The following is a 25,780-nucleotide window of genomic DNA, read 5'->3' as shown; positions in this document are numbered from 1 at the left end:
GGACTGTTAAGAGTCAATGACATTGCTGTTAGTCTGGAGTTACATGAGGGCCAGAGCAGGTATGGATGGCAGTTTCCTTAAAGGACATCAGTGAACTAAATCGATTTCGCCCACAATCAGCAATTGATTCGGGATCATCATTAAACTTTTAATCCCGAACATTTATTGGATTTGAATTTCATCATGTACTGTACTAGGATTCGAACTCAGGTCACCAGAATATTCCTGGGGTTGTTAGACTAACCCATCAGCAGCAACACCACTCGGCTATTGCTTTACCATTCCCCGAAAAGAAAGAACCTTCCTGCACATCAGTGTAAAAGACAAGGATGCAGTGTATACATCATCGCCAGCCAGAAGTGTTGCTTGGATGGTCCCCACTGAATCACAGATGCCAGACTTCAAACAATTCAATTCCCTGCATGTGACATGAAGAAACAGCTGAACACAGTAGATACGACAAAGGGAATGGGCCCTGACCCCATTCCTGCAATAGAACTACAGACTTGTGCTGCACAACAAACCGTGTCTCTGTGGAAGCTGTTTCATTCCAGCTCCAACTCTGACATCTCCCTGGCAATGCGGAAAATTACACAAAAGTGTCCCGGCGCCTAAGAATAGAATAATTACAATCTGACCAATTACCATCCCCTCAGTCCCAGCACGATAATCAAATTGGTGGGAATTGCTTTGACGGAGCTGTCGACCAGCACAGAAATAACGTGCACAGTGCCGTGTTCGATAGGCCCCCATGTGTTGCCGCGGAAATGTCACTGGATTACTAATCCAGACCAGAATAATTCTCTGGCAGCTGGTGGAAGTTAGATATAATTAATAAAATATCGAGATCTAAAATCTGGTGCCAGTAATATTGACCTTGAAGCGCATGTCCATTGTCAACATAAATTTTCTTCCGCAATGTACATTCATGAAATGAATCTCCTGTGCTTTCCTGGTCAAGCCAAAAAGTGACTCCAGATATACAGACATGTGATAAACTCTTCTATTGTCTCTGACGCGGCCATGCAAGGCCGTTATCTCAAACTTCTCCGAGGTCTTAAAGGATGAAAATGAGATAACACCTGGCACCAGCCTCTGTATCGGAAAAGGGAATAGGTAGCACAGTCCTGTCGACACTGCAGACACCTCCGTCCTTCCATCTGAGAGCTTATGAAAACATTAACAGAGCTTTCCCACAGACTGCACAGAAACATCGTGAAATGAGTAGGCCTTTCAACACATTGAGTCTTCCCCACTCTAGGTTTTGTCCAAACAACTTTTCAATTAAAATTTTCTTAACACTATATACTGTATATATTTTGAAGTGATCATATATCAGAAAAATATGAAGTAGGAACTTTGGTCCGTCAATTTTGCTCCCCCATTCAATATAACAATGGCTGATCCTGTACCTCCATTCCAAACGCCTGCTGCAACTTTGCCCCTTTCGTGTCTAGAAATCCTTATTTATATTCAGTGCCTCAGTGTATGGAGTCTTATGTGGGACAGAATTCCCCAGGTTCAGCAGTCTGCGAGTGCAGACATTTATTCTCATCTCATTTCAGTGTGGCTTGCCTGTACCTAATACTGTGTCTCTTGTTTTAGATATCCCAGCCAGTGGAATTATAATGCCTGCTGACAATCTGTTTCACCCTGTCAGAGTTTTATATATTTCACTGAGATCTCCACCCATTTTCCTGAACTCCACGGAATATAGGCCCAGTCGCCTGAAACTCTGTTCCCACAACAAGCCTGTCCTTTATTAGGTAAGGAGACCAAAACTACACAGAATACTGCACAATGTTCGAGATGGGGGCTCACAAAGGCCCTGTGAAGCTGCAGTAAGGCACACCTGGACTCAAATCCCCCGGAAATGAAGGTCAACACATCATTCATCTTCCTATCTGCTTTCTGTTGCAGCAGTATTGCTTTCTGTGACTGTTGTACAAGGAGATCGAGATCCTTTTCAATGACACAGCTCAGCACCTGGTGGGTTATATATACTGGTCAGTGTGCCATTATCAATCCCAGTATTGACTTCTAGCTTCAGAACTCACTGCCCTGCATGGGCCTTGGAGTTTGGTGAAGAAGTCAACAAAAGTACACACATATGTATCTTCATGCAGTAATTGTTTTTGCATTAATTCCTTTTGAAATGCGAGCCTGTTAGTCTATTTTTCCAACTAAATTGCTCAATGTTACGTCTATCCACATTGTTCTTCAACTGCCACATATTTTACCATTTCGTCCACTTGTCTCAATCACCTTGAAACTTTTTTATATCCTCCCCACCCACTCACAATCTGTTTGGTACCATCAGCTGAATAGGAAAGATTACATTTAACACCCAACAACAAATGTTTGATCTATTTTCTAAATAGATGGGGCCCACATATCTATTCCTGGATTATCCCACTAGTCATTGCTTTCTACTGCAAATTATATGGAAAGGTTTATGCTAATTCCCTTTTTCCAGTCAGCTCTCCCATTCTCAACTTATGCCAGTATATTAGGTCTGGCTGTTACATACTGTTATGGGCCAGGACAGACCCCCTCAAATCATTTCAAGGAAAAAGTGCAGAACAACCTATGCTCATTGGCTTAAGCAAGTGTAAGGTGGATATTACAGGAGTGATGCAGTAGGTCAAATCACTTAGTTTTAAACAAAACAGAATGTCTTTGCAAGATTACTGAGTGAGACGCAAACACAAGAGGATACAATACAGAATAACTTAACCTATCCGAAAACCCAACAGATTATCCCATCTTAATGATGGCATTCCAAGTACTTGATATAACACCCATAAACACGCCATGGCAAAACCGAAAGGAAAAAAAAATCAAACCCAGTTTCTTACAGGAGAGCTGTCAGAGAGAGGGAGGAACAACATGGACCTGCTTCTTTGGGTCCGGTAGCTTCACAACTGGCTGTCTACTTTATGTAAACAGCCAGACTGCGGAAAATCAGTCCAAACAAACCAAAGCAGAGGAGCTGAAATGGATAACTGGCCACTCCCCTTTCATAAGAACAGAAGAACTAGGAGCAGGAGTAGGCCCTCTGGTCCTCTGCCATTCAATAAGATCATGACTGATCTAGTCGTGGACTCTGATCTACTTTCCCGCGCTCTCACCGTATCCCTTATTTACTTTATTGTACAAAAAGTATCTATCATAGTTTTAAAAACGTTGACTGAAGTAGTACCAATTACTTAACTGGGCAGGGAATTCGAAAGATTACAAACCTCTGGGTGAAGAGGTTCCTTCTCAATTCAATCCTAAATCTATTCCCTCTAATATTGAGGCCATTCCCTCTTGTCATAACTTCACCTGCCAGTGGACACATCCTCTCTACTTCTTTCTTATATACTCCCTGCATAATTTTATATGTTTCATCCTGTCATTCTTCTAAATTCTAATGAAAATAGTTCCAGTCTGCTAAGCCACACCTCATAAGCCAAAACCCTCACCTCTGGAATCATCCGAACAAACCACCTCTGTACTCCCTACAGTGCCAATATACCCTTCCTGAAATAAGGAGACAAAAACTGCATGCAGTACTCCAGGCGTGGCCTCACCAGCACCCTGGACAGCTGCAACATAATCTCCCTGCTTTTCACCTCAATCGCTTGAGCAATGAAGGGCAACATTCCATTTGCTTTCCTCAGTAATTGCGGTACCTGCAGACCATCCTTCCGTGATTCATGCACATGGACACGCAGGTCCCACTTTATAACAGCATGCTGCAAAGTTTTACCATTCAAGTAATAATCCTTTTTACTGGCACTCCCAACAAAATGGATGACATCACATTTATCAACACTGTATTCCATCTGCCAGACCTTTACCCACGCACTCAAAGTATATATGTTAATCCCCGAAGTCTCACAGTCCTCTGCATGCTTTGCTATGAAACGCATCTTCGTGCCATCTGCAAACCTGCACACACTGCACGTTCTCCCCAACTTCATATCATCTGTATAAATTGTGAATAATTGTGGACCCAACACCGATTTCTGAAGTACACCACTAGGTATTGATTGCCAGCGAGAATATCACTCACTTACACTCACAATTTGCTTCCTGTTATTCAAGAAATCCTCTATGCTGATAATTTACACATAACACCATGCATCTTTTTCTTATGCAGCAGCTTCTTGTGCGGCAACTTGTTGAAGATCTTTTGGAAATCTAGGTATACCATAGCCACTGGGGCCTCGTTATCCATCTTGCTCGCATTGTCTCCAACGATTTCCAAAAGACTTGTTAAACATGACCTGCTCTTCATGAGCTGAAAATGTGTTGCTGGAAAAGCGCAGCAGGTCAGGCAGCACCCAAGGAACAGGAGAATCGACGTTTCGGGCATAAGCCCTTCTTCAGGAAGGCTTATGCCCGAAACGTCGATTCTCCTGTTCCCTGGATTCTGCCTGACCTGCTGCGCTTTTCCAGCAACACATTTTCAGCTCTGATCTCCAGCATCTGCAGACCTCACTTTCTCCTGCATCTGCGCAATGACGATTTCTAACGAAGTGCCTTGCTATTTCTTCCTTGATAATACACTCAAGCGTTTCCCCACTGCACAGGAAATGCTAACTGGTCTATAATTTCCCAATATTTTGTTTACTTCCCCTTTTAAACAGTGGCGTCACATTTACTGTTTTCCAATCTGCTGGGACTGCCCTAGAGTTCAGCAAATTTTAGCAAATTGCCACAATTGCATTTTCTATTTCTCCCGCTATCTCTTCTAGAACTCTGGGATTCATTCCATCAGGGTCAGGAGACTTGCCTACCTTTAGCTCCTTTAGCTTTCCCAACACTATCTTTTCCATAATAATGATTGTTTCCAAGATCCTTACCGACCTTCGACTCTATGTCAATTGCTAGCATGACAGATGTCAGATACAAAACGCCTGTTCAATGCTTCGGCCATTTCGACATATCCTATAACTAAATGACCCTTCCCATCCCCTGAAGGACCAACATTTACTTGAGCCATGCTTTTTCATTTTATATACTTAAGATATATTCCATCATCTATCTATCTTTATATTGTGTACTTAGTTTTTTTTCCCTCTCGTGTTCTATCATTCTTTTCTTTATAGTTCATTTTCTGGCGTTCTGTTGACCTTTAATGTTTTCCCCAATCTTCTAGGTTTCTGCTGTTCTTGGCCACTTCGCATTCCTTCTTATTCAATTTGATAGCGTCCCGTATTTCCTTAGACACAATTGACAGATTACCCATTTTCTTAGCGTCTTTCCTTTTCACTGGAATGTACTTTGCCACAGAAATTAAAAATCTCCTTTGAAAATTCTCCACTGCTTGTCAACTCTCCCATCATGAATATTTGTTTCGCGGCGACATTAGCCAACTCCTCCCTCATTGTATTGTAGTCTCCCTTGCTGAATCACAGGACCCTGGTATTGGATTTCATCTTCACATTCTCCATCTGTGTTCTAAATTCAACCATACTGTGATCACTCCTTCACTATGATGTGAATTATTCTTACCTCATTGTATATGACAAAACCTATGATATCTTGCTCCTCACTGTGCGTGCTTTTAGTTTAGACTTGAAAGCATTCCCAAGTAGTCACACCCAGACTTTTTGGATTCGCTGCTTTTAAGACATCCATGAAAAATAAAACAAGGACAGAATAAACTTGTTAAAGGTGTAGCATTGTCACATCACTAGACTTGTGACTTCATCAAAAATGTTTCTGATAATCCAAATTCACTGCATCAATTGCTACGCCATAATTTATTTCCCAATCAGTTTCTCAAATATGAGTGGCCTTTAATATATCGGCAATGACTTTATCTCTGTTCATTACTTTTACATTAATGTAATTTTCAAATTTCCCTGGCAATGCGTCATTTCTAATAGACTCTTGTATTTTCCTGATTGCTTTTTTAGTGCTAAGCAGTCTGCGATTCCCTGCCTCCTTTAGAAATACTGGGGTTACATTTGCTGCTGTCATATCTGTGAATTCAGTTCCAGAATCATCAAGCATTTGGAAGAGGATAAACAGCCTATTCATTATTACCTTGGCCACCTCCCTTAGTAATCAACGAGAAGATTAACAGGTCATGGGGATTTATCAGATTTCAGTCAATATAATTTCTCCAAAACTGTTTATGTACAGATTTGATTCTATTTACATTTTCTCAGTAGATTGAGAAGTACTTGGAGTTTACTTTTTAAAATGTTTTCTTTTGTGAAGGCAGAATAGAAGTGGTTGCTTCATAGTCCTGCCATTTTCCTGTTCTCCGTTCACTGGTTTCAGCTTTTAAGGAAGCTATAATGATCTTCTCGAACATTTCACCTTGGTATACTGTATGTTGATAAGCTTTTACATTTCACTCTTCTTAATGTGCGTTTCATAAACCTATCATTTCCTGTCTTAAGCTGCTCAGTGATTGACCTTCAACAACCATACAATCACAGAAGCATACTCCGTACAGTTAAAAATACAGTACAATCTACATTAGTCCCACTTTCATACATCAGGCCCATAGACGTGAGTGTTATGACTCTTCAAGTGGTTGTCCACGTACCATTTAACGGCTGTGAGATGACCCACAGTAAATTCCACCAAAAACGTGCTTTCCAGACATCAACATCCTCTGGGTGAAAAAAACATCCTGAAATCCTTTCTCTACCTCAAATCCTTCACTTTAAAAGTGTGCCCCCTGGCTTAAAGGAACCGCTGCTGTCTATCCACCCTGTCCATGTCCTTCGTATTCTTACCCTTCTGAATCACGTTCCCCTCAGTCTTCTCTGCTCCAAAGTAAACAACCCGAGCTTATTTAACCTCTCTCTATAGCTGATCTGCTCCATTCCAGGGAACATCCTGTTGAATCTCCTCTGTGCCACTTTCAGTGCAATCACATCTTTACTGTAATGTGGATCCCTGAACTGCACACAGTATTCCATCTTGGTCTAACTAAAGTGCTATATAACTCTTGTAATCTATGCCTCAATTAGTAAAGGCTATGTCTATTGTCACCAATTACTTCTTAACTAATCTATTACCCAGTCCCGTCACATTCAATGATGTGTGGAGAAGCACCCTCTGAACTTTCGAGTCTGCTGCCATTTATTGAGTTCTCCCTTGTCTGGTTCCTTCTTCCAAAGTGCATCACCTCATATTTATCAGAGTTACATTCCATCTGCCATTGATCTGCACATCTGACCATTCCATCTGTATCTTCCAGTAACGTAAGACCTTCCTCCTCACTGCCAAGCACCCGAGTAATCTATGTGTCAGACACAAACCTAATTATTACACTCACCCCATGCCCCTTCACATTCACATCTGTATCATTTATGAATACCACAAATAATAAGGGACACAGCACTGACACACAAACTGTCTTCGACAGCCACCTATTTTCTGCAATAGTTTCGCGAACACTGAACTGATACTCACTGGTCTGCATTTCCTTGGTTGATCTCTACAACCCTTCCCATAAAAGGTGTTCTCCAGTCCTCGGCACCTTACCTGTGACCAGATTATATTTAAACATTTGCATCTGCGACTTTCATCCCTTGTCTCCAACAACAGCCTGAGATGTAACTGATCTGCACCTAGGGACGTGTCCAATTTTATACCAACCAAAACTATCAACCCCTGTACACATCTTACATAAATCTTCTCAAGAACCTCTTATTCCATCTTCTCGAATTCTGTCCATACATTCTCCTTATCCGAAGTAAAACAGACATGAAGCTCTCATATATCAATTAGACTAGAATACTTTACAGTGTGGAAACAGGCCCTTCGGCCCAACAAGTCCACACCAATCCGCCGAAGCGCAACCCACCCATAACCCTACATTTACCCCTTACCTAACACTGGGGGCAATTTAGCATGGCCAATTCACTTGACCTGCACATCTTTGTGACTGTGGGAGGAAACCGGAGCACCCGGAGGAAACCCACGCAGACACGGGGATAATGTGCAAACTCCACACAGTCAGTCGCCTGAGGCGAGAATTGAACCCAGGTCTCTGGCGCTATGAGGCAGCAGTGCTAACCACTGTGCCACCGTGCCGCCCAAAAATGCTCACAAGATTCACAAACAGATTCCCGCCTTGATCTCAGGCCAAGTTTCTTCAGCAGAAAACCTTGCTATCTGAGGGATTAATCTGGAGAATGTCCATTCAGTATATGGGATCACTATATTTTATTTAGATCAAGACATCAAAATTATATACAATGCTCCAGGTACAGTCTCACCATCAGTCTGTGTAACTAGTGCAGAATATTTTTACTGGTAGTCGGAACAAATTACTGCAGAAGCTAGAATCTGTACTGAAACTAACACATGCTAGACATCACAGTGAGTCAGACAGCATCCGTAAATAGAGAGCAAGTTAACGCTTTGAGTCTAGTTGACCCTTCATCGACTGTATTCGGATTCCCTTTCAATGAAGGCAAACTTAACTTTTACCTTCCCTGTTTGTATATGTTCCTCTCAATGCCCTTTGCTTTAATTTTTTCTGCTAAATTACTATTTGTGCTGATTAAAAATCCTCCTGAATATTTGACTATATCGCATCCATTGCTTCTCTATGTTTAGGTCTACCAGATATATCTTCAAACGAAACGTTTGTAAATTATAACTTCCCTTTCATAAATGCAGAATCATTCTCTTGAAGTTTGCTATTACTTTCTCAGTGTCCAATATCACATTCGTTATGATAGATTGCAAAAGATTACTTCCTGCGGATGACAAGTAAACTGGTCTGTAGTTTGCCACTCTGCCTCTACTTCCCTTCTTAAATCGTTGGAATGCATTTATATCCTTTCAAATTGAATACAGAAAAATACATTTATCCACAATACAATCCATCTGTGTATTGCTGCTTTCTCTGAAATTGCAGTATGTAGTACATCTGGTCTGTCAGATTTATCAATCCTCAATCCAGGTATGTTGTCATATACTACCACGGCACTAGTATGAATGATTTAGTGTTTAGTTACAAAAATCCTATAGTATTTCTGGGATATTTTCTGGATCTTCGTCCGTGAAGACAGACATAATGTAACAGTTTCGTCTCCCTGTCAATTTTCTGTTCTCTACAATAAATTATCCTGCCCACATATTCACTGTGCCACACTTGGCCTTGTTTTCATTTTCCTTTCAAATATGGACAGACACTTTTTTTTAGATTACATTACAGTGTGGAAACAGGCCCTTCGGCCCAACAAGTCCACACCGACCCGCCGAAGCGCAACCCACCCATACCCCGACAATTACCCCTTACCTAACACTACGGACAATTTAGCATGGCCAATTCACCTGACCTGCACATCTTTGGACTGTGGGAGGAAACCGGAGCACCTGGAGGAAACCCACGCAGACACGGGGAGAACGTGCAAACTCCACACAGTGGGTCGCCTGAGGTGGGAATTGAACCCGGGTCTCAGGCGCTGTGAGGCAGCAGTGCTAACCACTGTGCCACCGTGCCGCCCACCAAGAACAAAAGAAAATCCAGCACAGGAACAGGCCTTTCGGGCCTTCTAAGCTTGCACCAATCCAGATCCTCTGTCACCTATTTTCGAAGGATCTGTATCCCTCTGCTCCCTACCCATTAATGTATCTGTCTAGATACATGTTAAATGTCGCTATCAGGACCACGTCTACCACCTCCGCTGGCAATGCGTTTCAGGCATCTACCAGTCTCTGTGTAAAGAACTTTCTGAACATATCTCCCATAAAACTTTCCCCGTTCATCTTGAATTCCTGACCAGGAGAAACTGAATACGCCACTCTGGGAATAAGCGTCTTGCTATCCACCCGGTCTATTCCTCTCATGATTTTGTAGAACTCAATCAGGTCCCCCGAACTTCCGTCAGTCTAATGAAAAATAATCCCAATCTACCAAAACCTCTCTACATAACCTCCAATACCAGGTAACATCCTGTTGAAAGTCCTCTGCACTCTCTCCAAAGCATCCACATCCTTTTGGTAAGGTGGCGATCAGAACTGTACGAACTATTCCAAATGTTGTCGAACCAAAGCCGTACACAACTGCAACATGACGTGTCATCTCTTGTACACAATATATTCCAACAGATTCCCTCCTGTGGATGACAAGTTAACTGGTCTGTATATCGCTACTATCCCTTTTCTTCCCTTTTTAAAATGGTGGAATGCAGGAAGTAAAGTATGCTGTATGCCTTCTTGAGCAGTCTATAGACCTGCCCCTTTAAGGAACAATGGATCTGAACAACCAGATCTCTCTGTACATCAATTTTGCCCAGGGCTTTTTCCATTTATCCTATTGCTCACTCTTGAATTGGATCTTACAAAATGCATAATCTCACATTTGTCCAGATTGAAGTCTATTTGTCATTTCTCCGCACATCTCTCTAATCTCTCTATTTTCTGCTGCATTCCCTGACAGCCGCCTTCACTTTCTGATACTCCACCAATCGTCGTGCCATCTGCAAACGTATTAATCAGACCACCTTCACCTTCCTTTAGTTCATTTATGTGTATCATAAACAATAGCGGTCCCAGCACTAAACCCTGGGAAACACCACCCAGAACAGCAATTCATTTTGAGAAACTCCCTTCCACTGTTACTCTCTGTTTTCGCTGCCCAGCCTGTTCTCCATCCATTTAGCTCGTATAGACTCTGGACCCCTTGCAACTTCACCTTCTCCAGCAGCTTACCTCATTAAAAACCTTACTGAAGTCCGTTGTACGACATCTACAGCCTTTTCCTTACTATCAATTTTCACTTCCACAAAGAAATCTATTATGTTTGCGAAGATGTGACCTCCCCGGAACAAAACCATGGAAGGTCTTGTTTGGAGTCTGTCTGTGTTGTCCTCTGGAATCAGATGGGTTTTATTTCAAAGGCAGAACTTTATAAAATGCCACATTGACTGACTGCCGACAAAGTGCATGTTTTCTTAAACAAAATCGAATTTATTTGCAAATACAAGTCTGCAAATTCAAATTCCCCCCACAGATTTTTGTGTGTGTGTGCACGTGAGAAATGCGGAGTGTGTGTGCGCGGAGGTGGGGGGAAGAGTGAGAGATAGCGTGTATGTGTGTGTATGAGAGAGAAAGACCGTGTCTGTGTGTGTACATGTGTGGGCAAGGGTGGCAGGTGTCCTCGTTAAGACACAGACAGATTTGGCGGATCCCTTTCCCGACACAGACTCACGTCCCTGGTTTCAGAGTTTCCACACTCTGCAGCCTCTGCTCCATTTGTTGTTCATGTTACAGACCCTGATGCTGTGACTACAGTCCTCATGCTCCATCCAGAGTCGGGTAACCAAATCTTCAGATCATCCTGAATGTCTGGGGCAGCTCACAGCACAACCTCCAGCAAACCATACTCAAAACCTCCACGAAAGATTGAATAGCAGGAGACAGTCAGACGTTCTTCATAGAGTCATAGAGATGTACAGCATGGAAATAGACCTTTCTGTCCAACCTGTCCACGCCGACCAGATAGCCAAACTCAACCTATTCCAACCTGCCAGCACACGGCCTATATCCCTCCAAACCCTTCCTATTCATGAACCAATCCAAATGTCTCTTAAATGTTGCAATTGTACCAGCATCCACCACTTCCTCCGGCATTCGAGCCATACACGTACTACACTGTGTGAAACAGTTGCCCCTTTGTCTTTTTTATATCTTTTCCGTCTCACTCTAAACCTATGCCTTCTAGTTCTGGAGTCCCCGAATCCAGGGAAAATACTTTGTCTATTTACTCTATTCATGCCACTCATAATTTTGCAAACCTCTATGAGGTCATCCCTCACCCTCCGACGCAAGTTAGGTGCCTACTCCTTTACAGTAATGCTCGAGAGACTTCTTCGTGTTACTGACCACACGATCTGCTGAGAGGGACAAACACAGGCGTTCAGTGGATAGGCACAGACTAAGTTTCAATGACGTGAATCAAAGCCGCTGAATCCCTCCTCTCCAACATGGATCAATAAACTGTCAACCTTTTCTTTTCTTCCATGTGTGTGGAAGTAGTGCAAGAGCACTGCCGGATTGCATATATAACATGTAACATGCGTCACACGCTAAAGTGAACAACAGCCCACACACAGGTTCACAATGTAAGCACTCGATACACTAGGGAGCCAAAACCCAAGGCCAGGGAAAGATACGGAGGGACAGAAATATTCACATTAAAGATCGAAACAGATAATTAAGATAGAAATAGATCACATTGGTTAAATATGGGGAAAAAGAGGGGGCAGTGGGACTAACTGGAGCTGTGAGACCTTGGAGGGTCCAAACACAAGAATGAATAAAAACACTACCACATAAGTTGACATAATTTATTGCATCAAAATCGCAATCTGCATCACAGAACAAACCCAGGCACCATAAATTGGGACAAGACAACAGCCCAGCGTGGAGAGCTTTGCAGACTGTGCCAGTTAATTGCTCAGCAAACCGAACTGTCTGCCCAGCATGGGGAGCTGTGCAGACTATCCTAGTGTATTACTCAGTAAGGTGGACTATCTTCCCACCGTGGGGAGCTGTGTAGACTATCCCAGTGTATTGCTCAGTAAACTGGACTATCTGGCCAACATGGAGAGCTCAGCAGACCGTGCCAGTGTTTGCTCAGTAAGCTGGATGATCATACCAGCATGGGGAGATGTGCAGGCTATGCCATTGTTTTGCTCAGTAAACCAGACTATCTGTCCGGCATAGAGAGCAGTGCAGACTGTACCAGTGAATTGCTCAGTAAACCAGACTATCTGCACAGCCTGGGCATTTTTGTGTGATTTCAGTTACAAGCCATGGAGTATTGATGCAGAGTTGTTTCTGCAGGTTTGAAGCGGGTCAGCAACAGATGAATGCCATCTTTAAGACTGTATTTCACAGCTAATGGTTCAAATAGCAGATGGGATGAGCCAGTGAAGTATATGTTGGAGTTATCAATAGTTATAATTAGGAATGGTCAGGGTATGGTGTCAGGAATTGTGGCCAAAGGGCTCACCACTGTTGTCATCTGCCTATTTCAGCCTCAGCATTGACCGGGAATGGGATGTAGTCGGAGGAACGAAATGCAGTCTGTAACCAGAACAGAATATAGTGACCTCAATGCTTTCAATAGTTAAACAGCAAGGGCAGTGATACAATGAATCATGTTTCACAGTTGAAACTGGACAGGTCAACATAGAGACCCATGAGTAACACTGCAAGAAGCAAGATGGGAGAGAGTGAATTAGCAAGTTCATTGCTGCACTTAGTAATGGTTTGTAAAGTGAATATTTGGAGTTAGAGTCTCAGCAGGAAGAATAACAGCGACAATGATAGTAGAGTCAATGAAAGGACATTTTTACAGTCAATCGTGATTTATAAAATTAATGAGTGAACATTGAGACTTACCAGGGACACTAACGAGAACCAGGATTGGATAATAAAGATATTGAATAATATAAAGCGCATATTGAATCCGCCACGAAAATGGCCTTCGATCATAATATGGAGAAAGAAGACAGACGTCCCAAATAAAAAATAACTCCTGCCCATTCTTGAGACATTCCAGCCTAATGTTCTCAGATTGTGGAACATTGTTGGAACAATCCAGTCTAATGTTCTCAGATTCTGATTCATTGTTCAAATATTCCAGACACTTGTGCTCAGATTCTGATCTCTCGCCACTGCCTCTCTTGAGCTGCCGATCCCTGTTAATGCTGTCGGTGGTGCTCCTACTCGTACTGTGGAATAGCACATTTAGCGGAACCCATTTATCATTAAAACATGAAACCCCTCCACTGGGATAATTACAATCCATGGAGACTGGCAGTAATCACAGTCACTGAAGAAACAGGCTCAGTTAACCCCTTCCTTACGTCACTTTTCCTATCCCAATAAAAGGGAACATTTACTCAGTCTTGGTGGAATAGATGGGCGTTGCTCAGGGATGGAGCATAAATCTTTCAATCTTCTTATTCTTTCTTCAAGGTATGTGGGAGTAGTGCAAGAACAGAGCAGGACTGTTCATATTATATACTGTTTATAAAGGGAGATAGTGATAAATAAACAGTCCAGCTGCATAAGGTGACTAGTGGGGACACTTCCAGAGACAATAAACCAGTGTACAATATTTATTGTCCATTGGCGTTGTGCAGTGCTGTTCCTTGTGACGTCATTCAGAGCATTGAGACTGCTGCTCAGGATCAGGAGAAGGTATTTCTCTCCCCATATGTCTGTTAAAGAGGGACAGGAGGAGACCATTCAGCCTCTCGCCCCTGTTAAAGATGGACATTGGGAGGCCATAAAGCCTCTCGCGTCTGTTGCAAAAGGACAGGAGGAGGTCATTCAGCAAATTGAGTCTGCTCCAGAGGGGCAGGAATAGGCCATTCTGCTTCTTTAGCCTGTTATTCAGGAACTACCAGTTTTAAAATACTTATGGAGAACAGTCCTGACATAAATGGTAAAGTTCTAAATTGAATCAGGCCAACTTTGAACGTTTTATATTGGCAATTTCAAAAACTGCTTGGGAGAATCTCGTGGCAGGAAAGTGGCAGGCCTTCACAAGTGAGATTACAGAGTCTAGGGAGAGTATGTTCTGGTTCATGAGCAATGCAAAGCTGGTAGGTGTCGGGAATGCAGGATGGCGAGCGGAATTGAGGTTCTGTTCAAGAAAAAGAAAGAAGCATATGATAGGTATAGACAGTAAGGATCGAGTGAATCCATCGAGGAGCACCAGGCCTGTAGGATAATACTCAAGAGGGAAATCAGGAGTGTAAACTAGGGGCATAAGATATCTTTTGAAAATGGTGTAAGGGACAATCCAAAGAGATACTACAAATACATTGAGTTCAAAAGAATAACTAGGGAGAGGACAGGACCCTTTAAATATTAGCAAAGAGACCTATGTGTGGAACTACAGGAGATTGCTGAGATACTGAACAAATATTTTGCATCTGTATTTACTGTGGAGTACCATGTGGAAGGTAGAGAACTTGGGGAAATGAATGGTGATATCTTGAAAAGTGTCCATATTACAGAAGATGAGGAGTTGGCCATCATAAAATGCAATAAGGTGCATAACTCCCTCTGACCTTATAAGTGACACTTGGATAGGCACTTGGAAGTTATTACAATGAAGGGCACATAAGTTAGTCTGATCTTAGTGTAGGAGAAACTGCCAACACAACATCAACAGGTCAAGGGCCTGTACTGTGCTGCACTGTTCTGTGTTCTGTGACCTGATCAGGTGTACCCCAGAATCTGATGGGAAGCTAGGGAAGCCATTGTTTGATATCTGGCTGAGATATTTTCATCATGTAAAGACACAGGTAAGGTAGTGTCATTGTTTAAGAACAGTAGGTAAGGAAAAGTTGGCCTGATGTCATTGGTGGATAAGTTGTTGGAGGGGATTCTGAGGGACAGGATTTATTTGTGTTTATAAAGGTAAATTCTGATTAGCGACAGTCAACATGACTTTGCGTGTGGGAAATCTTGTTTCACTAATTTGATTTAATTTATTGAAGAAATGACGAATACAATTCATGAAGGCACAAAAGTAGAACTGTGCAATAGAATATAGACTTTAATAAGATATTCAAAATGGTTTTGTACGGTAAACAGGTTAGCATGGTGAGATCACATGGAATACAGGCAGAGTTGGAGGTAATTCGCTCAAAGGTAAGAGATGAGGGTAATGCTGGCGCAGGATATTTTATTTGGACTGGAGACCTGTGACCAGCAGTGTACCACAACGATCTAATTGATTTTGTCATTTATATAAATGATTGGATGTGACTATTAGTGGGAATGGTTAGTGAGTTCACAGATAACACCAAAATTGGTAAGGTGGTGGACGGTGAAGATGGTTAACTCAGAGTAAAACAACACCCTGATCAACTGTACCAAAGAGCCGAGGAGTGGCTGATGGAGTTAATGTTAGACAAACCAATGGTGTAACATTTTTGTGAGCCACATTGGGTCAGCACTTGTTGGCGGGATCGTGGGAAGTGTTTCCAAACACCGACCGCTGAATAGAAACTATAGATACCCTGCAGTGTGGAAACAGGTCATTTCGCCCATCGAGTCCACTCTGTCCCTCCAGATAACGTTCTGACCAACACACCCATACGTTACCCCAGTAACTCTACATTTCCCTTAGACAATCCACCTAACCTGCATATCCCTGGATACTGTGGCGCACTTTAGTGAGGCCACTGAACCAATCCTCTGCATTTTTAGACAGTGAGAGGAAAACCAAGCACCCGAAGGAAACCCACACAAACACGGGGAGAAATTGCAAACACTGCACAGAGAGTCGCCGAAGGGTCATTGGTGTTGCAAGGCAGTATTCCTAGCCACTTTGCCAGCTAACGACCATCGGAGAGAGTGCCTGATTTCTCCCACTTTCTCTGGGTCTGTCACATCTGTTCAGATGATGTCGAATTCCAGAGTGGTGACTCTGACAAGCCCTCCTTTACCTTCACGCCAATGTTCACATTCTAATGGTCAGGACCTTAAGCTGTGAATGACACATTGCCTGCACAGCTGCCCTCACCCCTTCCCCTCCTTTCCAGATCAAGTGTTCAATTAATATTGCAGCATGCAAGATAATTGCTGATCTAAAATAAAACAAAGCGCTGTATACACTTGAGATCGGTAACTAATATTGTTCAAATGAAGACTCCCCAGATTTGAAACATTGACTCTGCTCTCTTCTGACAAAGGATTGATGGAAAGTGATGACTGCAAACGTAGTGAATTCTAAAGTGAATTCCTAATGAAAGGTTTATGACTGAAACATAGTCTTTCCTGCTCCTCGGATTCTGCCTGACCTGCTGTGCTCTGCGGGGTCCACACTTTTCGACTTTCTTCCTTCAGATGCAACCAGACCCGTTGAGTTTTTCCTGCAAATTATTGTGTATGTAATTTCCTGTTTATAACATAAACAACGTTTTCCCTGCAGTACTGCCTCACATACACATCTCCCACCAGCGTTTGGTTCTCCTTCTTAGTTCTAAGCTGCAGTCAAACTATTTCTGTGTAAACTAAGCACCGTAGTGAGATGAATGGTAGATTCAGCGAGATTTGTCTTGAGGCCTTTCTTGATGTTACAAAATCTCGCTGCATTTTGTCCGAAAAACGCATGGATTAGAAAGGCTGAGAAGGATATGGGCCAAGTGCAGGGATATTGAGTGAAGGTGGACTGACATTTTGGTCAGAATGGACGAGATCTGGCTGAAGGGCCTGTCTCCGTGCAGTAGGATTTTACGATTGTAAATGAAAGTAGTTTGGTATCTAGACGGTGCGGGGTGGTGAGGGGGGGGGGGGGTGTTGAGGAACGATGTCATGGAACGATGTGTTCACAGGTTTCAGAATTCTGAATGTAGACATGTCGATAGCATCTGGCAAAATAAGCCAACATTACCAGGAATGATGGGTGAATGGGATATTGGTGTGAGTTCAGATGATGGAAAGTTTTGGATGATGATTTGTTCTGCAGCTTTGTGCCTGGGAGTGGGGTCTGCAGAGTCTTCGACTCTGGGCTGAATCTAACACTAATTTTTCTCAGTGTCATTTTCATTGAGTGACAGAGGGATTGTCTGTCTGAGACTGAGCTAGTTTCCTGGTGCTATCTTATCGAACTCACCTCGTTAAGTACCCATCCCAGGTGTCCCTGTTATTCAATGCCAGCCGATTCCCCCACTGATCACGGTTGGAGGTACTCACCATCGCCGGAAATCCCTGGATATTCCGTGATCCCTGGCACTGATGCCACAAATAAAGGACAGTGGGCAAATAATTGAGCTTTCTGAGTTGGGAGCTGCCTTGCCCTGCTTAGCCCGAGCATGGCAGATAAGACAATAGATAATAGACAATAGATAATAGGTGCAGGAGTAGGCCATTCGGTTCTTCGAGACAGCACCAACATTCATTATGATCAAGGCTGATCATCCACAATTAGTATCCTGTTCCTGTTTAATCCACGTAACCCCTGATTCCACCTTCTTTAAGGACTCTATCCATCCATAAGGGGCAATTACACAATGGGTTTGTCGAAAGGGGCATTGAGGTCCGGGTAGATGGGGGACCATTTTCTTCTCAAAGTGAGCCACATCACCAAGCACGGTCTGAACTCAACCATCCTGCTCAGCCCAGTATCTGCGGTCTGAAGAAATGTCCAGAAATACAGGACAAGCATCAGCAATGTTCCCCGCTCTGTCAGGATAAGGGTCACCTTATTCTCTCTGCTCCCTCACACTCACTGTAATCGGTTATAGCACCTATCTCCAAACAAGGTTCATGTTCCAACATTCTCACCGCTGCAGGCAGCACCTCTCCTTTCTTTCTCTCTCTCTCTCTCTAGCCTTTGTGATACCTCCACACATTTATAGAATGCACTGGAGAGTGCTGATTATGGAATGATCCAGATAACGTTCCAAACAATTCCCAGTTTCAAGAGAATGACAGTGCCCCATTGTGGAAAACATGAGGGGAAGGAACACTGTGTTTTTTGTCATTAAAATTACATGCACACGAAATTGAAATCCATCATTGAGGCCATTCAGTCCTTCAAATGTGCTCTACCATTTAATAAGATCTGGCTGGTGGTCTAACTGTCTCCTGCGCTCCACGTTACAGGAACTTTCAGTCATCCAGCCCCTTGGCTTCCTGTCCCTAACAAGACGACACAGCCATTTTTATCCTGGGTTTCTTCAAGCGTGTGTTCCTGAGGCATTTCCCATAGGGACGGACTCTCCTATCAATACGTCCCATCAGCTTTCTATTTTCATGCAATAGAAAGCATGCTTCACGCAGACCAATCAGAAACATACTGTTATTTAATAACTGTCGATATCGAAACACAATTATTATTCTGGTTATTTTGTTTGTGTCACCTTATTGTATTCTGCTCAAGATTGCATCTAAACACTTGTTTCCACAATTTCCAACAGAGAACATTTTTATTCTCAGCTGGTACCTTGACCGTTACCTGAATTGTACCTCTTTCCTTGTTATGAGATTTTCACTCTGAAACAGTTACACAGGCTCCCACTCAGGTGGCTGGATGGCTGTTTTGTGATGCAGAGTGAGGCCAATAGCGCAGGTTCAATTCCCCCACAATGACAGAGGTCACCATGGAGGGGACGTTCTCTCAACCTCCAGGGCTCAATTCCACTTTTCTGCTAACCCCTGATATCCCTCAACTCGTTGATATGACAAAAACCAATCCAGCCCATCTGTATAAACATTCAGTGACCCAGCCTTCACAACTCTCTGGATTAGCGAAATTCAGACTTCACGACCTTCTGAAAGAAGACATTTCTTTGTATCTCAGTTTGAAATCAATATCCCTTATTCTGTTCCTGAGTTCGAGAGTCTGCCCAGATATAGAAACGCATTCACAACATCTACCTTTTCAAGTCCCCTCTCTATCCTTTACGTTTCAGTAATATCAAGCTCATTCATTTCAAGCACAATGAATAATCGCCTCACCAGTTTAGATGTATTCAATAATTCAACGCTTTGTTTCCAGGAACCTTCGTACTGTATCAAACTAGTTACGCTGACTTCACGCTGACTTCACGTTTCAAACACAGGGACACGCCAATCCGTTTTTACTGCTCCTCTGTTGGGAGTCTTCTTCATTAAATAACAGCCTGACTTTTAGTTCTTAGAATAGACTGTAAATAACTGATGCTATCGGACTGGTATTTGTGATACCCCAGTAGATATATCTTTATCATAACGATCCATTAATCCTGACTCTCCGATTTCTATCTGTTAACCACCCGTCATCCCATGCTAATACATTGTCCGTAACACTATGAGCTTCTGTCTTGTGTAAGAACCTTTATTTTGTGATACCTGTGGAAGATCTCTGGAAAGCCGCTTTCCTACCAGTTCCCCTTTATCAAGTCCGCATGTTACATTTTCAAGGAGCGCAGAATAATTTTGCAGGCAAAATGTAGTTTCCCATTCACAACACCATGCTGACTCTGCGTGAAGCTTTTCTAAATGCCCTTCAATTCTTGCCTGAATAACAGACTCCCGCAGATTCCCGCTTAATGTTTCCTGCTTTCTGTCTCATTCCTTTCTTGAAGACAGGCGCCACATTAGAGGTTTTCCAGTTTCGCTGGAATACTCCTGAAATCTAGAGAGTTATGCAATCTTTCACACAGTACCCCCAGCCACTCTGCAACCACTTTCTTAAAAAAACTACTATGAATTACTGTTGACCGGTCTACCCTTACTCTTATCTGTTTGTCAAAAAATCTTGTTCCTTTTGTTAGAGACAGTTCAAAAACTTGCCTCCTATTAACATTTTGTTTATATCATTGACATGCTTACAGTGCCTGCCCCTGGAGATTGGTCTAGTTTTATACCAGCCAAAACCATCAATCCCTGATCACATCTTACATCAATCTGTTCAAGATCTTCCTTGTCCACCTTCTTGAATTCTGTACCTGCCTCCTCTTTTTTCATAGTAAACAGACGTGAAATTCTCGTGTAACAATCAATCAGTGTTCTCCAGTTTCAAACACAGATTCCCGGTTTGATCTCAGACCAAGTCTCCTCAGCAGACCATTGTGCCATCTGAGAGATTAATCGGGAGATTGCCCATTCAGTATATGTGATCAGTATATTTTACTTAGATCAAGACATCAAAATTATACAGGTACAGTCCAGGTACAGTCTCACCAACTCTCAGTGTTACTAGTGCAGAATATCTTGACATCTAGTGCGAGCAAATTACTGCAGAAGCTGATTCTGTACTGAAACAAACAAATGCTAGAGATCACAGTTAGTCAGACAGCATCGTAAAGAGAGAGGAAGCTGACACTTTGAGTCTAGTTGATTCTTCAACGTCTGTATTCGGATTCCCTTTTAATGAAGGCTTTTAAAGGGGCACAGCACTGACACCTGTGGCACACCAGCGTACACCTGTCTGCAGTCATACAAACAGCCTTCTACAGCCATCTATGTTCTCCAATAATTTCTCAAATGCTTACCTTCCCCAGTTTGCATATGTTCCTCCCAATACACTTTGCTTTAATATTTTCTGATAACTTACTGTGTGTGCTGATTAAACCTCCTCCTGAATATCTGACTGTACCACATTCACTGATTCGCCATTGTTTATATCTACAAGAGATAGCTTCAAGAAAAGAATTGTAAATTATAACTTCCCTTTCATAAATGCAGAACAACTCTCGTGAAATTTGCTATTACTTACTCAGTGTCCAATAGGTTGCAACAGATTCCCTACTGTGCATGACAACTAACTGGCCTGCAGTCCTCCACTCTCCCATTTCTTCCCTTCGTTAATCATTTGAATACATTTATAACCTTCCGAAGTGAATACAGAGAAATACAGTGGTCCATATTGCAATCAATATGTGTATTGCTGTTTTCTCTGAATTTTCAGTTCGAATTATATCTGGTCTGTCACACCGATCAATCCTCTTCCCAGTATCCAAATACTCCATCATAACTGTATATGAAAGATTTTAGTCTTTAGTTACAAAGTTCCCATGGTGACTTGGTATTTCTGGGAGATGTCTGGATCTTCCTCTTTGAAGACAGACGCAATGTCACTGTTTCGTCTCCCTGTCATTTTTCTGTTCTCGACAATAAATTCTCGTAACCACACATTCGCTGTGCCACATTTGATCTTGGTTTCATTTTCCATTCAAGTATCAACAGACGTTTTTCGCCAGTATTTACAACTAACAAAGAAAACCACAACACATGAACAGGTCCTTCAGCCCTCCAAGCCTGTGTCAATCCAGATCCTCTATCTATACCTGTCGCCTATTTTCTAAGGTTCTGTATCTCTCTGCTCCCTGCCCATTCATGTATCAGACTGGATACTTATTAAATGATGCTTTTGCCCAGCCTCTACCACCTCCGCTGGCAACGCATCCCAGCACCCATAACCCTCTGCACAGAGAACTTTTCGAGCATATCCCCAATAAACTTTTCCCCTTTCATCATGAATTCTTGACCCCTAGTAACTGACTCTCCCAATCTTGGAATAAGCTTCTTGCTGTTCACCCTGTTTACACCTCTCATGATTTTGCAAACCTCAATCAAGTCCTCCCTCAACCTTCGTCTTTCTAATGAAAATAATCCTAATCTACCAAACCTCTCTTTATATGTCATTCGCTCCATACTAGGCAACATCCTGGTGAAAATCCTCTGCCCTCTTTCCAAAACATCCAGATCCTTTCAGTAATGTGGCAACCAGAACTGTCTGCAGTATTCCAAATGTGACCGAACCAAAGTCCTATATAACTGCAATATGGCCTGCCTACTCCTGTACGCAATAGATTCCAACAGATTCCTTCCTGTGGGTGACGAGTTAACTGGTCTGTGGTTCTCCACTTTTTAAATGTCTAGTATGCAGGAACGAAAGTATGCTGTATGCCTTCTTGATCATTCTATCAACCTGCCACTTTCAGCGAACAATGGACCTGAACACCCAGATCACTCTGTACATCAATTTTCCCCAGGGCTATTTCCAGTTAATGTATAATTCGTTCTCGAATTGTATCTTCCAAAAAACATCACCTCATATCTGCCCTTTTTTCACCCAACTCTCTAATCTATCTACATTCAACTGTGTTCTCTGACTGTGCCCTCAACTTTCTGCTATTCTACCAATCTTAGTGTCATCTGCAAACTTGCTAATCAGACGATCTATACCTTCCTTCAGATCATGTAAGTATATCACAACAAACAGTGGTCCCAGCACGGATCCCTGTGAAACACCACACAGAACAGTTGTCCATTTTGAGAAACTCCTTTCCATTACTTCTCTCTGTCTCCTGTTGCCCAGCCAGTTCTCTAATCCATCTAGCTAGTACACCCTGGACGCCTTGCGACTTCACCTTCTCCATTAGTCTATCTCATCAAACGCCTTACTGAAGTCCATGTACATGATATCTACAGCCCTTTCTGCACTATCAACTTTGTCATTCCTCAAAGAATTCTATTATGTTTGGTAAGATGTGACCTTCCCTGCACAAATCATGGAAGGTCTTCTGTGGAGTCCGACTTGTTTTACCCAGGAGTCATACTGGTTTTACTGGTGCGAGTGAGAGAGAGAGAATGTGTATGTTTGTCTCCGTGTGTGAGAGAAAGAGGGTGTGTGTGTATGTTTAAGGATGAGAGTGAGAGTCTGTGCTCACGTAAAGGCACAGACAGATTTGCCAGATCCCTTTCCCCACACACACCCAGTCCATGGTTTCAGAGCTTCCATGCTCTGCAGCCTCTGCTTCATTTGTTGTTCATGTTACAGACCCTGTTGCTGTAACTACAGTCCCCATGCTCCATCCGGAGTTGGGTCTCCAAATCCTCTGGTCTCCCTGAATGTCTTAGGCAGCTCAGAGAACAACCCCCAGCAAACCATCCCCAGCCCCTCCACTAACTTTTCATAACAGGAAACAATCAGACTTCCCTCCACTAAAAGTGAGATATCTACTCCTTTATAATTATACTTCAGCGTCCTCCTCATGCTTCTGACCACGTTATCAGCTAAGAGGGACAAACACAGGCGTTCAGTGGACAGGCACAGACCAAGTTCTAAAGAAATGAGTCAAAGATGCTGAAACTCCCTGTGCAACATGGAGCACAACTTGGGACACAGCGGGAAGTGAGCAACAGCCAGCAACACAACCCCCTGTCCATTGACTACCACATGGGACACACCAGCATGTGAACAACAGCCCAGCACACACACCGCTGTCCAATATGGAGCACGACGTGGGACACACAGGGAAGTGAACAGCTGCCCTGCAGACACACACACCTCTTCATGAAGCACCTCAAGGGACACACCAGGAAGTGAACAATAGCGCAGCACACACTCCTCTATCCTTGGAGTAACACATGGGATACAGCGGGAAGTGAACAATAGCCTGACACACACCATTACATTATTTCTGAACTTCATTATGTCAGTATTCGATACAATACACAACCAAAAACCAAGGCCAGAGAAAGATACAGATGGACAGAGACATTCACATTAAAGATAGAAACGGACAATTAAGACAGAAACAGAGCATTTTGTTGAAAATTGAGAAAAACAACAAGGGAGTTGGTCCATCTGGAGCAGTGAGATCTTGGCGGGTCAGGTCACAAGAATGAGAACATTGAATAAAGGCATTGCCAGATCAGCTGACCAAATTTGTTCCACTAAATTCTGAATTTGCCTCACAGAACAAACGCAGAAACGATAAACTGAGACATGTAAACATCCCAGCATGGCTGAATATGCCAGTGTATTGTTCAGTAAACGGGACTATCGGCCCAACATGGGGGACTGTACAGACAATCCCAGTGTATTGCTCAGTAAACTGGACTATCTGGCCAGCATGGAGAGCTGTGCAGACTATCCCAGTGTATTGCTCAGTGAGGTGGACTATCTGCCCAGCATGGGGGGCTGTGCAGACAATCCCAGTGTATTGCTCAGTGAACTGGACTCTCTGGCCAGCATGGAGAGTTGTGCAGACTATCCCAGTGTATTGGTCAGTAAGGTGGACTATCTGCCCAGCACGGGGAGCTTTGCAGACGATGCTAGTGTATTTCACATTAAGCTGGACCAGCTGCCCAGCATGGCAGTATTGCAAAGTTGTGCCGGTATATTGCTGCTATATTTGCACTACGTAACTAACTAACAGGTGACAATTTGCCGCCCATACTGCGAGTGATAGTAAATGGGCTCCCATAAATTAATGACTCTGTATCTTCATGCATCAGTTCAAGGCAAGCAGTTTTATGTGTGCATGTGTGTGTCGTTCTGGGGCTGTGTTAAATGTGAAAATCATTGTCTAAGAGAGAGCACACATGGAGGAAATCAGTTTAAATGTGAACAACTGTTAGGGCTTGCTACAATGGACAGAGAGAGATAGTCCATGGGCAGCTGTTAATGACGTGCTTAAGAATAATAAAGTAAAGGCATTGTCGGACCCAATAGCATTATAGATCAATACGCACAGGAATGATGGATGGATGGGGAGTTCTGTGTGATATCAGATATGAGCTGTGGGGTATTGACTCAGAGTTGTTTCTGCAGGTTTGCAACTGTGATTATCAGTAACAGACGAATGCCATCTTTAAGACTGTATTTCACAGCTCATGGTTCAAATTGCAGATGGGATCAGCCAGTGAAGTATATGCTGGATTTATCAGTGGTTATAATTAGGAATGGTCAGGGTACAGTGTCAGGAACTGGTTCATGGCCAAAGGGATCACCACTGTTGTCATTTATCTATTTCAGCTTCAGATATTGGCCGGGGATGGGATGGAGTCAGAGGAAGGAAATGCAGTTTGTAACCAGAACAGAAGATAGTGACCTCAATGCTTGCAATATTTAGATAGCAAGTGCTGTGATACAATGGATCATGGTTCATAGCTGAAACTGAGCAGGTCAACATAGCAACCCATGAGTAACACTGCCAGAAGCAAGGAGGGAGAGAGTGAATTGACAATTTAGCAGTGGTTTGTCAAGTGAATATCTGGATTTAGAGTCTGAGTAGGAGCAATAACAGTGGCAAGGAGGGGAGAGTGAATGAAAGAACAGTATTACTGTCAAACACAATTAATAACTGAACAGTGAGACTTACCAGGTACACCAACAAAAGCGAGGATTGGATAATAAAAATATTGTATATTGTAAAGTGCATCTTTGATCCGCCACGATAATGACCTTCGATCATAATATTTTGACACAAACCAAACATCTCAGTTCAAACTCCTGTTCCTTCTTTGGACATTCCAGTCTAATGTTCTCAGATTGTGAGTC

Source organism: Chiloscyllium plagiosum, unplaced genomic scaffold (genome assembly GCF_037043375.1).
Source record: "Chiloscyllium plagiosum isolate Xiang-an unplaced genomic scaffold, Cpla_swu_hap1 HiC_scaffold_46, whole genome shotgun sequence".
NCBI classification, from domain to species: Eukaryota; Metazoa; Chordata; class Chondrichthyes; order Orectolobiformes; family Hemiscylliidae; genus Chiloscyllium; species Chiloscyllium plagiosum.
This window is presented reverse-complemented; position numbering follows the sequence as displayed.